This window comes from Labrus bergylta, chromosome 17, assembly GCF_963930695.1.
Source record: "Labrus bergylta chromosome 17, fLabBer1.1, whole genome shotgun sequence".
NCBI classification, from domain to species: Eukaryota; Metazoa; Chordata; class Actinopteri; order Labriformes; family Labridae; genus Labrus; species Labrus bergylta.
The window spans coordinates 11,652,864-11,667,456 of record NC_089211.1 but is presented as its reverse complement, the minus strand read 5'-3'; positions in this window follow the sequence as shown (position 1 = coordinate 11,667,456).

The window sequence follows — 14,593 nt, the reverse complement described above, 5'->3', positions numbered from 1 at the left end:
TTTTTGTTTTCCATTTTGAAACAAGACCCTGTTTTTCACTGGCAACAGATTTCCATGAATCTCATCCCCCTTCAGTGTGAATGTGCTGCTACGGGAGTGTGGGAGATTTCTGATTGCATTCGTGTGGTCAGATTTCTTTGTAAGCACCGATCTCCCGCTGTGAACTTCTACAGCTTCTTCAGCCAGAGGCTCCTTCAGAATAAAACAGTATCAGGGGGAAAGGAAAGTAACTTCTATGGAGAGAGAAAAGTTAGTTCACTCTTAAGAGTTGGGTGAAGTATCATTATATCTTACCCACCAACTTTACTGCGTGATCAGTTTCGATAAACTGCTGATCATTTTCTAAATCAGGAGCAGTGAAATTAATTCAAGTTTCCAATCGGATTCCCACTGCCCAACATTGTTTGAATGTGACAATTTCACAACTTCATTTGCTTTCAGAAAACATTTTTCCAATGATAATGACCCTCATATAGACTAATTAAACAAAAAGTGAGGAATTCAATTTAGATAAGGTTTCTTGTCTTTCCCATACTACATGCAGAGAGGTCATTCTTTAAATGTAAGAAAACATGTCCGTTGGAAGAATCTTAATTTGTAATGTAAATGTAAAAACATGAGGGCTTTGAGGTTTTGTGTTAGAGGAAGAGAGAAAAGTAGCGTTACAAGTAGAGGAAGAGATGCAGCCTCTGCAGTCTCAGCATGATCATTACACATCACAAACCTATTATTTTTGTTCAGACCCAAGGTCACAGCAGACGACTTCAACACTTATTCTACTCCTGACTCGACCGCCCCGTGCAGATTATCCTGTGGTGTGAACAGGCTCAGGGTGGCATGAGTGTGGCACATCTGGCTGAAAGATGTTTTCCAACATTTCAAACTTGATCTGGTTGACGTAGTGTGAAGGAGCGCAACACACTCCGTAATGAAATGTAGGAGCAGCATCGAGGACAGACGGGACAAGTTTAGAACTACAAGGGTCACTCAAGCAGTAGTAATGTGCAATGAGGCATGAAACAGGAGCAGGTCTGGACTTGCAGGGGTTGGATTAGGGGGGGGGATCTGAGTCTGAGTTTTATCACCACTTAAGTGTCATGTAAAAAAATAATGAACCACATTGGATACTGCAGCGTTTCAAGTAGGCCGCAAAAGAACTTTCATTAGCTTGGCTGTCTAACTGCCAGAAAACAAACAATGTATAAACCGAGATTTCATGAAAAGCATAATACAGATTTGAAAACCGAAATGGAGAATGAAAGCAGAGAGCAGAACGCCTAACAGCCTACTGTCTTTACAGCCTCAGATAAAAAAACAAGACATGGCAGAAAAACAACAATAACAATTTAGTCTCTTTTGACACAAGCCCCCATGGCTAAAACTGAAATGAAGGATGCCTTGGGCTTTTCCTTTGATGCCTTAAAGCTTAAAGCACTTAAAGCTTGGCTAAATGAAAGACAAATGTGTCTAATTATCCCGACAGCAGGTGCAGTAAAATGGCTGGTTTTGGTGGGAGGGAGCCTCTCCTCTGGCAGGCTCCAAATATTGACTGTTGTAGATGGGGTGTAGTGTGCAGAACGCAGCGGGAAAGATGGATGACAGTGACAGTAGCTGTGGCAGCTTCCTCTTAGCGTGTTGTACAAAGTCAGTGTTGTGTGTGGTTATAGAAACAAACCAATGCTCTTCAGTGTTTGTGTATGTATGAGCATGTGTTCACCTTTGTCTGCCATTCTTTGTGGGTGTAAGCATACCAAGTGGTTACCTGTGTATTTTAGATGTGCATTTCAACACAGAAAATATCAGAGTCTGCATGATTTTGTGTGTGTGTGTGTGTGTGTGTGTGTGTGTGACTGGCAGGCTGTCAGGCAAAGTCTCTGTGATGTGGTGCAGATGAGGACTTTGTGTGAGTCGAGTTCACTTTTCTCCGGGGGTTTAGCTGCAAGTTGAGGTGCAGAGAGAAGATGAAACTAAAAGAAGAAGAAAAAAAAACGAGAGACACATGGAGGGGCGTCAAGGTTTAAAAAGACAGAAAGATTAAATTCACACGGAGGGAGGGAGATACGGGGGAGACTGACGAGATAGCTAAGAAGCTGTTTGATCAAAAGAGCTCATCTTTTCTCTGCATGAACTCCCCAAATGAATTTTAGAACATGTTGAATAAAAAATAATGCACTTTGCGAAATGAAATCAAATGGATTTGATAATGTGTCCGCTGTAAAAGTCGCAGAGCTCAAAGATTTATACATTTGTTTCAAACAGCAATTCTCATGCCCAGCTGCAAATGTCATGGGACCCCGAGAGTATATGAATCTGTCTGCAAATGAATGCATTTCTAAGCACAAACACTACAAAGCTGTGCCACTTTACATGTCAAACTCCATTCCATGGGCTCTTTCAATTTACCAAGAAACCTGAAAGGTTTAGAAAATGTGCTTGTGACTGAAAAGCTGTCATCCACTTCTTTTTCATTGCCATAATCATTCACTCAAGAATGAATGGGCTTAATCTGATCTCCCGTCATGTCTTCATTAAGCCTTCGCTCTGGATGCTGATTATTGAAGGCTCTTCAGTCTCGCCTTGATGTCAGGCGACACTGCGCCTCTTAACCTAATGTGATTACAGAACAATACAAACTATTAAGCTTAGTTAATGAGACCCAAAATGACAAAAAAGACTATAAATGTAAAGTAAAGAGAAAGATTTAACAGCAGTTTTTAACAGGAGAGAGAAGTAGATGAAATATTTATTTTACATGATATTGAATTATTTTTCATTTTTGTGCAGGTCCTGGCATGGGTTCACAAAGTCTGACATTACTCGTCTAACCTTTATGTTAAATGGGCCCGCCCATGATGCAAGCATCACAAAGAAAAAGGTTAACTGCGAAAAACGAATTATTGATTTATTTTATATGGTATTTCCTGCGACCGTGCGCACCTGTGAATGTTGAGGCTGAGCACGAGGTACCCTGATGGTCAGAAAGGTTAACCATTTTAAAGAACGTGTGCAGGCTTATGGTCTGCATTGGGTGTAGCTATAGGTTAGCTATATGACTTCCAGCCAAGACTTTCTATTCTGTGCGATGCATTGTTAATGGTCAACTTGAGAGACTTCTTTGGCAAAGTAGAATTTGCTGCAAAGGCAACGCCCTAATTTCTATGTTCATTCCATCCCTGTGCATGTTCATCTGTTAGTATTGAGTTTGAAAGAGTTTCTCTCAAAAGTGAACACGTCTCTCTTTGGAGGTGAGGAAGAAGGAGGGCATCGTTCAGCTTCCGCAGCTCCCTTTTCAAACTGGCGCACTTACCTATCCTCCAATACGGTGCGCGCACGTACGCAGCACGAGCTTCCCTCCAATCAGAGGCCTGCGCGCACTGTCAGCGTTTCCCCAAGGCGTGGAACGGGTACCTGCAGCCTGTCACAAAAACAGACAGACACACCAACAAGAAAAGACCAGCAGATCCAATTACAAACACACTTATAACTCACAGTCATAACAATGATACTACACAAAGAGGCTTCACCCTGGTTTTATTGGCCTTTATTATCGTGAATTATTCATTACAGTCAAGCACAAAGCCCTGTGTATATTTCCACATGAAACATAAATCTGTGGTAGGCTACATGCACTCGTACAATCTAATTCACAGCAGACTCCCCTCATCCAGAAAACAGTGTGACCTTTAAAGCCATCTCATCGCTGACTGAATGATGAGTGTGAAACATCCTGTGTGGCTCAGAAATGGGTTCACAGTGATGCTGAGTTGAGAATGAGAGCCCTGGAGAGTTTGCTTCGGCTTTGAACGGTGTCCTTGTGGAGATTAGAGGCCAGAGTTGTGTTTCCACTGACAGACTGTAATATGCTGTCATAGATGTGGGGGCTTCTGAGGGTACGCGGGGTTTGAAGCAATTGAAGGTTTTAGTGAATTACCTAAAAGTATTTTGGCAACATCAACCCACCAACTTGTATTTCATCATAAGCACATCATAAAGCCTCATAAATGCATTACTAAGGCTTTATAACAGTCCTTATGAGTGATTATATAATGACGTTCTAGTAACAGTGGAAATCATGCATTATTGAAGGTACGATTTATAATGCATTATCCCTACAATAACATAACTCCCACAACTTGATACAGTTCTAAAGGTTCATAGAGAACTGATTCAAGGTTTTACAAGAGGTGATAATTCAGATACTGAATGTCTTATTAATGTTATGACTCGGCACGAGAGTATGGACCCAAAAGCACGACTCCGGACACAGACGCACAATCCAAACAGTTCTTTAATTGTGCAACAACAACAAAAACACAATGCCAAAAAGGGCATTGGAAGCGATTAACCAAAAAATCCTCAAAGGAGAGACGTCAGCGAGCAAGCAGGCAGGCCAGAGATCAGGCAGGCAGGCACGAGCACGAAACGCCGGACACTGAGGCAGAGAGACACAGAGGTAGAATTTTAGTGAAGAGCAACACACGGGAGTAGTTCACACAGAACTATAAGCAAAGTTGAGAGCCAAACGAGGATAATGCCACAGAGAGATATTGTATACTCAGGCGACGAGTGGTGAAAGGACCGAAGTAGATAAACTGTAGATGATGAGGTTGATTGTCTGCACCTGGACTGCCTGGGGAGAAAACACACACACACACACACACACACACACACACACACACACACACACACACACACACACACACACACACACACACACACACACACACACACACACACACACACACACACACACACACACACACACACACACACACACACACACACACACACACACACACAGGGGAGGAGAAACAGAGGGTTGAGACAGACAGAGGAAAACTAACAAACATACATGAGGAAGGGAGGGGCTGCTAAGGGTGAACCATAACAATTAATGCTAAACTGAAAATAATGACTTTGTGCAATTTACTGTAAGTGACGGCACTGTAAGAGGTCATTAGGGCAGTTATATTACACTCCAAAAATGTACACTGCTCAAAAAAATAAAGGGAACACTTAAACAACACAATGTAACTCCAAGTCAATCACACTTCTGTGAAATCAAACTGTCCACTTGGGAAGCAACACTGACTGACAATCAATTTCACATGCTGTTGTGCAAATGGAATAGACAATAGGTGGAAATTATAGGCAATTAGCAAGACACCCCCAATAAATGAGTGGTTCTGCAGGTGGTGACCACAGACCACTTCTCAGTTCCTATACTTTCTGGCTGATGTTTTGGTCACTTTTGAATGCTGGCGGTGCTTTCACTCTAGTGGTAGCATGAGACGGAGTCTACAACCCACACAAGTGGCTCAGGTAGTGCAGCTCATCCAGGATGGCACATCAATGCGAGCTGTGGCAAGAAGGTTTGCTGTGTCTGTCAGCGTAGTGTCCAGAGCATGGAGGCGCTACCAGGAGACAGGCCAGTACATCAGGAGACGTGGAGGAGGCCGTAGGAGGGCAACAACCCAGCAGCAGGACCGCTACCTCCGCCTTTGTGCAAGGAGGAACAGGAGGAGCACTGCCAGAGCCCTGCAAAATGACCTCTAGCAGGCCACAAATGTGCATGTGTCTGCTCAAACGGTCAGAAACAGACTCCATGAGGGTGGTATGAGGGCCCGATGTCCACAGGTGGGGGTTGTGCTTACAGCCCAACACCGTGCAGGACGTTTGGCATTTGCCAGAGAACACCAAGATTGGCAAATTCGCCACTGGCGCCCTGTGCTCTTCACAGATGATAGCAGGTTCACACTGAGCACATGTGACAGAGTCTGGAGACGCCGTGGAGAACGTTCTGCCGCCTGCAGCATCCTCCAGCATGACCGGTTTGGCAGTGGGTCAGTAATGGTGTGGGGTGGCATTTCTTTGGGGGGGCCGCACAGCCCTCCATGTGCTCGCCAGAGGTAGCCTGACTGCCATTAGGTATCGAGATGAGATCCTCAGACCCCTTGTGAGACCATATGCTGGTGCGGTTGGCCCTGGGTTCCTCCTAATGCAAGACAATGCTAGACCTCATGTGGCTGGAATGTGTCAGCAGTTCCTGCAAGACGAAGGCATTGATGCTATGGACTGGCCCGCCTATTCCCCAGACCTGAATCCAATTGAGCACATCTGGGACATCATGTCTCGCTCCATCCACCAACGCCACGTTGCACCACAGACTGTCCAGGAGTTGGCGGATGCTTTAGTCCAGGTCTGGGAGGAGATCCCTCAGGAGACCATCCGCCACCTCATCAGGAGCATGCCCAGGCGTTGTAGGGAGGTCATACAGGCACATGGAGGCCACACACACTACTGAGCCTCATTTTGACTTGATTTAAGGACATTACATCAAAGTTGGATCAGCCTGTAGTGTGTTTTTCCACTTTAATTTTGAGTGTGACTCCAAATCCAGACCTCCATGGGTTAATAAATTTGATTTCCATTGATAATTTTTGTGTGATTTTGTTGTCAGCACATTCAACTATGTAAAGAACAAAGTATTTAATAAGAATATTTCATTCATTCAGATCTAGGATGTGTTATTTTAGTGTTCCCTTTATTTTTTTGAGCAGTGTATTTTCAGAACCATTTGGCCATTTAAAAAAAGTCTGTTTCATGTTAACAAAACATGAGCATTTAAAGAGGTGTCCCTTTTTGTTCAAGATTTAAAACGCAGCTCTCCTTTTATCTCTATTGAAAAGTGTATACAGGCCTTTGACAGCTTTATTTTTTATTTTTCTTTGAGCATGCCAAATGATACTGATTCTAACATCTTTGTGTATAATACAAGTGCCTTTAATGAACTTCCAGTCAGAGCTGTCAATTTACTCAAATTGCTTAAAGTCGAGCTATAAAAAATTAAAAAGCAGCCCGTTTCCTTGTGAGAGCACGGTTGCATTCACATCTCCCGCGGACCGTACTCGAGAACACATGAATTGTGCTTGAGACCACCTCTACGAGCGGACTCGGGCAAGGTACCAGAGTACAGTGCGAGTTCAATACGTTTCAGACTTATCAAATGAACTTTGGGGTTAAGCGTACTCTGATCCGGGAACCCAGGTCCCTAGTGTGAAACCACCCTAATCAACTAAACCAGTTGACGGACTGCTGAAAATCATCTTCAATTGCCCAAAAGTAATCACATGTCAACACATTGCAAAGTATCAAAGAATTTGTGAAAAAGTTCAATCTGTATCGGCTTTAAACATTTAACCATCTAACTTAGTGAATAAAAAATACCTGTATTTCCATTGTGCTAGTAAGTAATTAGATGTGCATACATGTGTCTCAGAGGAAGCTTTCCGAGTTTGTGTTCATCAATGCTGATTGTTTCTGACATATTCCTAATAGTCTGACAGCATTACTTAAAGATATACATCATGAAATAATTGATCTGTTTTCTGCAGTGGTCGTTCAAACTCAATCAATCCAAGGACAGTCTTTATTTGCATCAACCAATTTACGTTGTGCACTTGTCTCGACTACATCTGCAACCTAGTTGTAAAAATGTAATGCTGTTGTCTCTGAGTGACAAATATTAACGGTGCTTTTATATTTGATGGCTGTTGCTGCTGAGGTTGGACGATTAAAAAGAACAAAACAGAGTTTGCAGGCAGCCATGGGGAACAATGCGTAGCTCCAACGAGTTACGGGGAATGATGCCGAAAATGATGCTCATGAATGGCTCAGCTGGTTTTTTAACAGAACAAGGCTTTTAATGTGAGCCTCTAACAACGCCATTTGTGGTAAATCAGCTGCGGTAACTGATGAAACGAAAACCACACGTGCCTTGTTTTGTGTTCTCAGAGGTGTCTTGCTTGGCCAGCCATCTGCACTGTTTTATATTTTGCCCTGGGAGCCATGATCAGTTGGTCTTTGTTTTAACAGGACCTGTGAGAATACACTGACACACATTTGTGTCAGCTAAATGCAAATGAATATTAACAAGCGAGTTCTCCTGTGTTGGTATTTAGGAGAGGTCATTACATTTAAATGGAGAATCATTGTGGGTTCCCAGTTTGGTTGGAGATGATAACAGCAAGCTTATGTATTGATCTGCTCTAATCAACAAATAATTTTTTGTATCTACAGCTTGTTCTGCTTTCTGGACTGCCAGACATGTGATATGAATACAAATGCATGAAGCACATAAACCACAAAGCATAAAAGCTGGTTGATGCCATGATGCTCCTACTGCACACATTTCTGCTACTTTTAACAGCAGCGATGTTCGACTGTGGCACAATTGATAGAGTCGTTGTCTCTCAACTGGAAGGATGAGGGTTCGATCCCCGGCTCCTGCATGATTATCCATTGTGTCCTTGTGCAATACTCATACATATATATGTTCTCCTCTCACACATTAATTTTTTGGTATCCATTAGTTTCTCCCTTGTGCATGAAGCCCTCAAACCATGATACTGAAGCACCAGCTCATGGTTGCTAGCTCTAACTGAGAGAGATTCTAGCTCTATCCCTGCACTGACCGAAACCTCTGGCTGATAGGGACTCCAAAAGCTCTCGCATAATGGAGAGCTTAATGGAGAGCTTGATGTCCGTATCCATGATATGTGCGCTCTCTAATACAGTACATGCAGCAACACACACACTCACACGCTCACACTCACATGCACACAAAAAGAGCTACATTTATTATGATCCTAAAACATAACTAAAAGTGCAATTAACAATCAAACCCTGTCTGTAAAAGATTTATACAGACTGTCACCCACAACAATGAATATAACCACAGATTCCAGCAGGAAAAATGTGTAAAAAAATAAATATTTATAGCCTACCTGGGCACACAAAATGCTGGATAGCAGAAATTTGGTATCATGCCTGCTACTGTTAACGTGTCTGATAATAATTCATGAACTATTCCACTGTGTTGCCTCTGGAATAAATACAGATAGCATCGATCGTCCCTCGGAAAGGCACTAATAGATCTGATGTTGTGAGCATTCTTCAGCAAATGTAACATCAATCTAGTCATCAACATATTTCATACACTGTCCTGTTTTTTTCTGTGTTTAGTAAGGGATAACTTGAAATCCCCACCGTTTTTTTCCCCCCCCAAACATTATTAATGCTGCAGTTTTCAGTATTTTACTTCCTGGAGCAGCTGCAGTTTCTAATGTCCAGGGTTTCTCTGAATGGTGTGAGACCTTGCTGAAAATACAAGCACATTACTCACCATGGTAATTCTTGCCCACTCACTGCTTTATGCTGACCCTCCTGACTGCGCACACAAAGAAAAACATTTCCAGTGAATAATATAGAGTAAACCTGAAACGGATTCACTTAGACATAGAAGTACCATACCCAGAGTCATTGTGTTGAGCGATACAATGTCTCCCTCTGTCCAAGCACAGCAGCCCATCATCCTTCAGTGCCTGTATTTGACTCACTGAAAGATGGTCACATTGATAATCTCAGAGCAGCAATCTTGAGGTCATAAATGACACTGGCAGAGTACACACAGTTGAAGCTTTGGATAAGCTCTGTGGGCCACTTGTAGGACGGCTAACTGCTGCTCTGCTCTGCTCAGCACATTTGGTCCCATTCCTTTAAGAGCTCTCGTCCCCTTTCTCATCTTATCGAAACAACCTCCAGCTCCTCAGTGACTCCCTGCTCCAACATTAACCTCATCCTTTCCTGACACAACACACACCACTTGGCCCACAGGCAACTGGCAGAAATGAAGTGTCATAAAACAGCCCATTCATGTCCCACATGTGTCTTCAAGGTTATCTTCCTCTCTGTAAAACCAGCAGATTGCTGTTCATTGCTCTAGCTCACAAGTCTCACTGGGGAGATGTGATGCCGAGCAGAATGAGTGGGAAAAAAAATGTTCTTTATGCAGACAAGGAAATGCTCAGAAGCTGTTGGAAGTTTTCCCTATTGCCACAGAACCAAGGCCAAAACCGGAGGTTTAGATTATTTTCAAGCAAGCTTCTTGCTCTTAAAGTGACAGTTTATAAAGAACTCATCATTGCAATTGTTTCTAACATATAATGTGTGATTACTTGCTCCAGCTGGTTCTTCAAGGCCAGAGTATGATTTTGTTGTCTGCCACCGTGTGTCCATGATTCTTCCGCTGACGAGGGGGCCTACTTTTTCGCAGTATGAAATGTGACCTGTTGTAGTCCAGGACAACCCAGTTCCATGTCAAAATGTGTATCTACATTTGTCCACAGCGCAAAACTTAGTAGTTTTACAATAAGGGCTCTAAAACTGCGACATGCTTACGTTTCCTTTTGCTTATTCTTTTGTATAGGCATACCTCAGATCACGTGACTGCCGAGTTTTTTCCCTGGCGAAAATAACACTCCAATAGTTGTAATATAAATGTAATTACAACAGTTAAGGGTAAAATGAAGTTAAACGCACAGAATGTAAAATCCGCCGCTAGGGGGCTCTCAATCAAAACAATAACAAAAGATGACGTCGAGGCTCACAGGGAATCATGGGACTTAACGAACTCTGTAGTCAATACAAACTTGTACTTGTACAGACCTGAGTAAGAGAATATGTTTCCTGATGATGTTTCCAAGAATAATTTACATGTAATTTTTATCACAGCAGCACATACAGCAAAATTACGGCAGCTTTCAGTAGCAGCTCCCGCTTCCTTCAGGGCCTTTCAGATCGGACGTGGTGCGAGCTGAGCTTGCCGCGGAGTATAGCAAAGGGGGAGAGCGCACGCGAGCAAAAAGCAATCGCGCGCGTTGCTAGGTGACCGAAACGATAGTCGGGAAAATAGCTCTGGAAAGTAGCTTCTGCCACAGTACTATGTAGGCCTATGTGTCCACTATTTAGAAAAAAAGCCCCGACTTTTCTTCTGCTGCGGAGGGGGAGACGAGCAGCAAAGAAAAAGAGGGTGTGTGTTCATTAAATCATCAGGGCACGTCAGGATGTGCGATAGTTTAGGCTCATACGCGAGCTGCAGCGCTAAAATGACCGCTTTACGAGCATGACACACATTACTGCTCTGTTAAACGCACCTGGTACGCCCAAACTGTCTGTACCTTTCCAAACAAGATCTTTCTCGCCGATGTCCCGGTAGGTCTTTAAACTAGAGCTCAGGAAAGTGAGACACCGTTTGTTGTGATGTGAGCTACCCTCCTATTGGACGAGCGGAGGGGACATCAGGGAGCGCTGCGTTGTTCTAGAAAATGTTTTAACTTTCGCGCAGCGCACAAGAGCGGCACGGAGGGCCCTGCACTGCACGGCAATGAGATGGGCGCTTGCGCAGAGCTACAGAATACACAATGAATGGGCTTGACAGCTACACGCAGTTCCCACTGCGTCCTACCTGAAAGGCCCTTTATGCAACGTTCTTTTTAAGTAAAATCCAAAGTTTTTGTTCTAATCTGTAGAACAACTAAAGGAGCCGGAGGATCTGAGGGGCCGTCCAAACTGAAAGCAACTCTGAGATGAAGTCTGGTGCAAGGCTCTGCAGTGAAATATGAAAACTCACAGGCAGCCAGTGTAAAGATTTTAAAATTGGTCTAATGTGTGCTCTCCACCTGTTCTGTGTTAGCACTCGTGCTGCTGCGTTTTGAATTAACTGCAGCTGATTTATTGTATTCTTCGGAAGACCAGAAAGGAGAGCATTGCAATAATCTAGCCTGCTCATTATAAAATTGTGCATTAGTTTATCAGTGTTGTGCAAGATTTTTGTCTTTTCTCAACAAGAATGATAATTATCATTCTGTGCATCTTGCTTGCAGTTCTATAAACAGTTGACACTTTTTTGCTCTTTCAGAATGCAGCCATATGGTCAGAGGGGAAGACCAATATTATCCGGTGAAGAGGGTGGTCGAGACCAAACTACAGAAGGTTTGCTTTGTCATAATTTGAGCTTAAAAGTGTAATGTAAAAATATACCATTGCTACAGATGCTTTTAGTAGATTTTAATGCACCACAACTGGCAACTCTAAAGTCATCTGACCATGTGATTGCTCATAATGGTAAACATGTTGAAATGTTTTTCAGGGGGACCAAATGGAATTGGTTGAGTGGGAGCCCTGTTCTATCTGGTATGTAGAATTTCTCTTTATTTTATTTTATTGTCTGTAAAAATATACATTTTTGATGTTCATGTACTGTAAATTGCAAGTTATATATTGCTAAATGCTTTTGTGGTGTTATTTATTAATTTTACCCAATTTTAAATTGCAAGAAGGAACAACAGAACACGACATAAACACAGAGTACATGTACCTTAGTCAAACTATTAACATATTCAGGTCATTTACACTAATCGGGTTACTGTGTGTACGTAAACATACTGAGTATGAGGTACATACTGAAGCTCACTGTGGCTCATGTCCTCTACATTGTCACGTTTTAAATTCCAGTGATATTTTATGTAAAATTAAATCTCCTTTACATTTCATTGCAGTGGGAAGACGTGGCCCCTACAGTGGGCAAAGGAAAATACAGTTTGAATCAGAAGAAGACTATGTATTGTATTATGTGAGCTGCTGCCCTTTTTTTGATTTAATATATATATATTTTTTTTTGTGTTAATGCTATAATTGTGTGAGCGGAATCCCTTTTATGATTAAAATTATTTTTATTTTTATTTATTTATTTGTTTATGAATTTTAATTTATTTTATTATTTTATTTATTTGGAATTTGTCTATTTTTCTATTTTTGCGGAATTCAATAAAAAAATAAAAACATTTGAAAAAGGTGTGAACAAAATATGTGATGCATTACAGAAGGATTGATGGATGGATAGCACTGTCAATCTACATAATCATAAGCTCCTGTATTGCACCTTCTTGTACATTTTGTGTCCTTTAATTTTCCATATACAGTATATATTTTTTTTCATATTACTATAACATTTTAATCTTATATTTAAATTTAATCTCACTCAAGGAACGGCCCCCGACAGTTCGGTCTAGAAACAGATCACCTACATCCTGTATGACTTTTTGGATGGAGCCATTGAGTAAAACCCAACTGTCCTGTGAGATATTGTCTTCTGCACTAAACGCTAAGTCAAATTCCTTGTTTGTGTCAATGAACTTGCCAATAAAAATTCAAGAAAATTCTGATTCTGATAGATAGCTTTATTAATCCCTCGAAGGGAAATAAAGTTGTTATAGCAGTATAAATACAAACAGCAGAATATAAGAGAGGTGCAGAAGTACAAACAGTATAAAAAGTTGCAAAAAAAACAACAATAAAAATATAAAGATATCAATAAATGTTTAGCAGAAATCAATTTGTTGTAAAGGACCATAGTTTGTGGTCTAATCAAACTTGTTTTAAAAGATAGTATTAATCAGTATGGATTTTTTTGTTAAATAAAATCACACATGAACTGTACAGTATTGTCTTTATGTATCAAGGATTGTTACATTGTATAGTTTAGAATGTTGCTGATATGCATTGATCTATTCCAATTGTTTTATTAAATGTGGTTGTAATGTTAACAATCCATCCAAAAAAAAAAAACAGAAATCATTACTTATTAAATAGGAGCGTAGTTTGATGTCTAGGGTCTGATGTAAACCATTGTAAGAGTCACAAACCGAACGTCCAGCCCCTCTCCAGGAGTTTGCTTCCAGAACCGGTGCTGTGCGTTGAGGTGAGCCCCAACTATATCTAGCTGGTAGCGCTCCACCTCCCGCACGAGCTAGCACCACTGATAAACAACCACAAAACTGTAACATACACCATTTCCATTATTTTATTTGACATTGTGCCCAAGTTGGGTGAAATTAAGAGTGCGAACAAGACGTTCAAATCTTCTTTTTTTATTTATTAACAGAGTGAAGAATAAAGCACTTGATTTGTCTTTTTCCCAGTGTCTGATAGTCTCTCGATGTGCCTACAGGCTACACTTCTCTTCTTGTTGAGCCACCTGCATCAGCCGACGAGCTTCTTTTTCCCCCTCGTCCTCCGTGCTGTGATTTTTCATCTGCTCTGCTGACTTTCATGTTGAGGATTCTTTGTCATCGTGCTCACACAGCACCCCGCTGCATGTGTCGTTGGAATCCAACTCTGCTGCACCGCTCTTGTTTTTCTTGAATATCACCATGAGCAGTGTAGTGATGCAGCTCGTGATGGGTATCACTGCGAGCGTCTGCCCAAGATAGTGAACAATCACAGCCATCCCGTGTGGCTCCTCATGAACGAGTTTTACAAATCGACTGATGAAATTCCTGAGCGACATCATCGCCTGCCGCAGTGTGTCCATGATTCTTCCGCTGACGAGGGAGGCTTCTTTTTCGTAGTATGAAGTGTGACCTGTTGTAGTCCAGGACCAGACTTATTTCTGGATCAAGCAGCAAAGGGACACAAATTCAAAAGAGAAAATTTCGGTTTCCAAAATTTGGCTTCGTGAAATCTCACTCAATGAACACACCAGCGTGGTATGTGCATATCTATGGATCCTGCAGCAACGGGACACAAATTTAAAAGAAAATATTTCGGTTTCCAAAATTCGGCTTCGTGAAAACTCACTCAATGAATGGTGCATGGTCTATGTTTATTGTATTTCTGGATTCAGCAGCAAAGGGATACAAATTTCAAAGACACAAATTTAAAAGAGACATTTTCGGTTTTCATGTTATTAGTT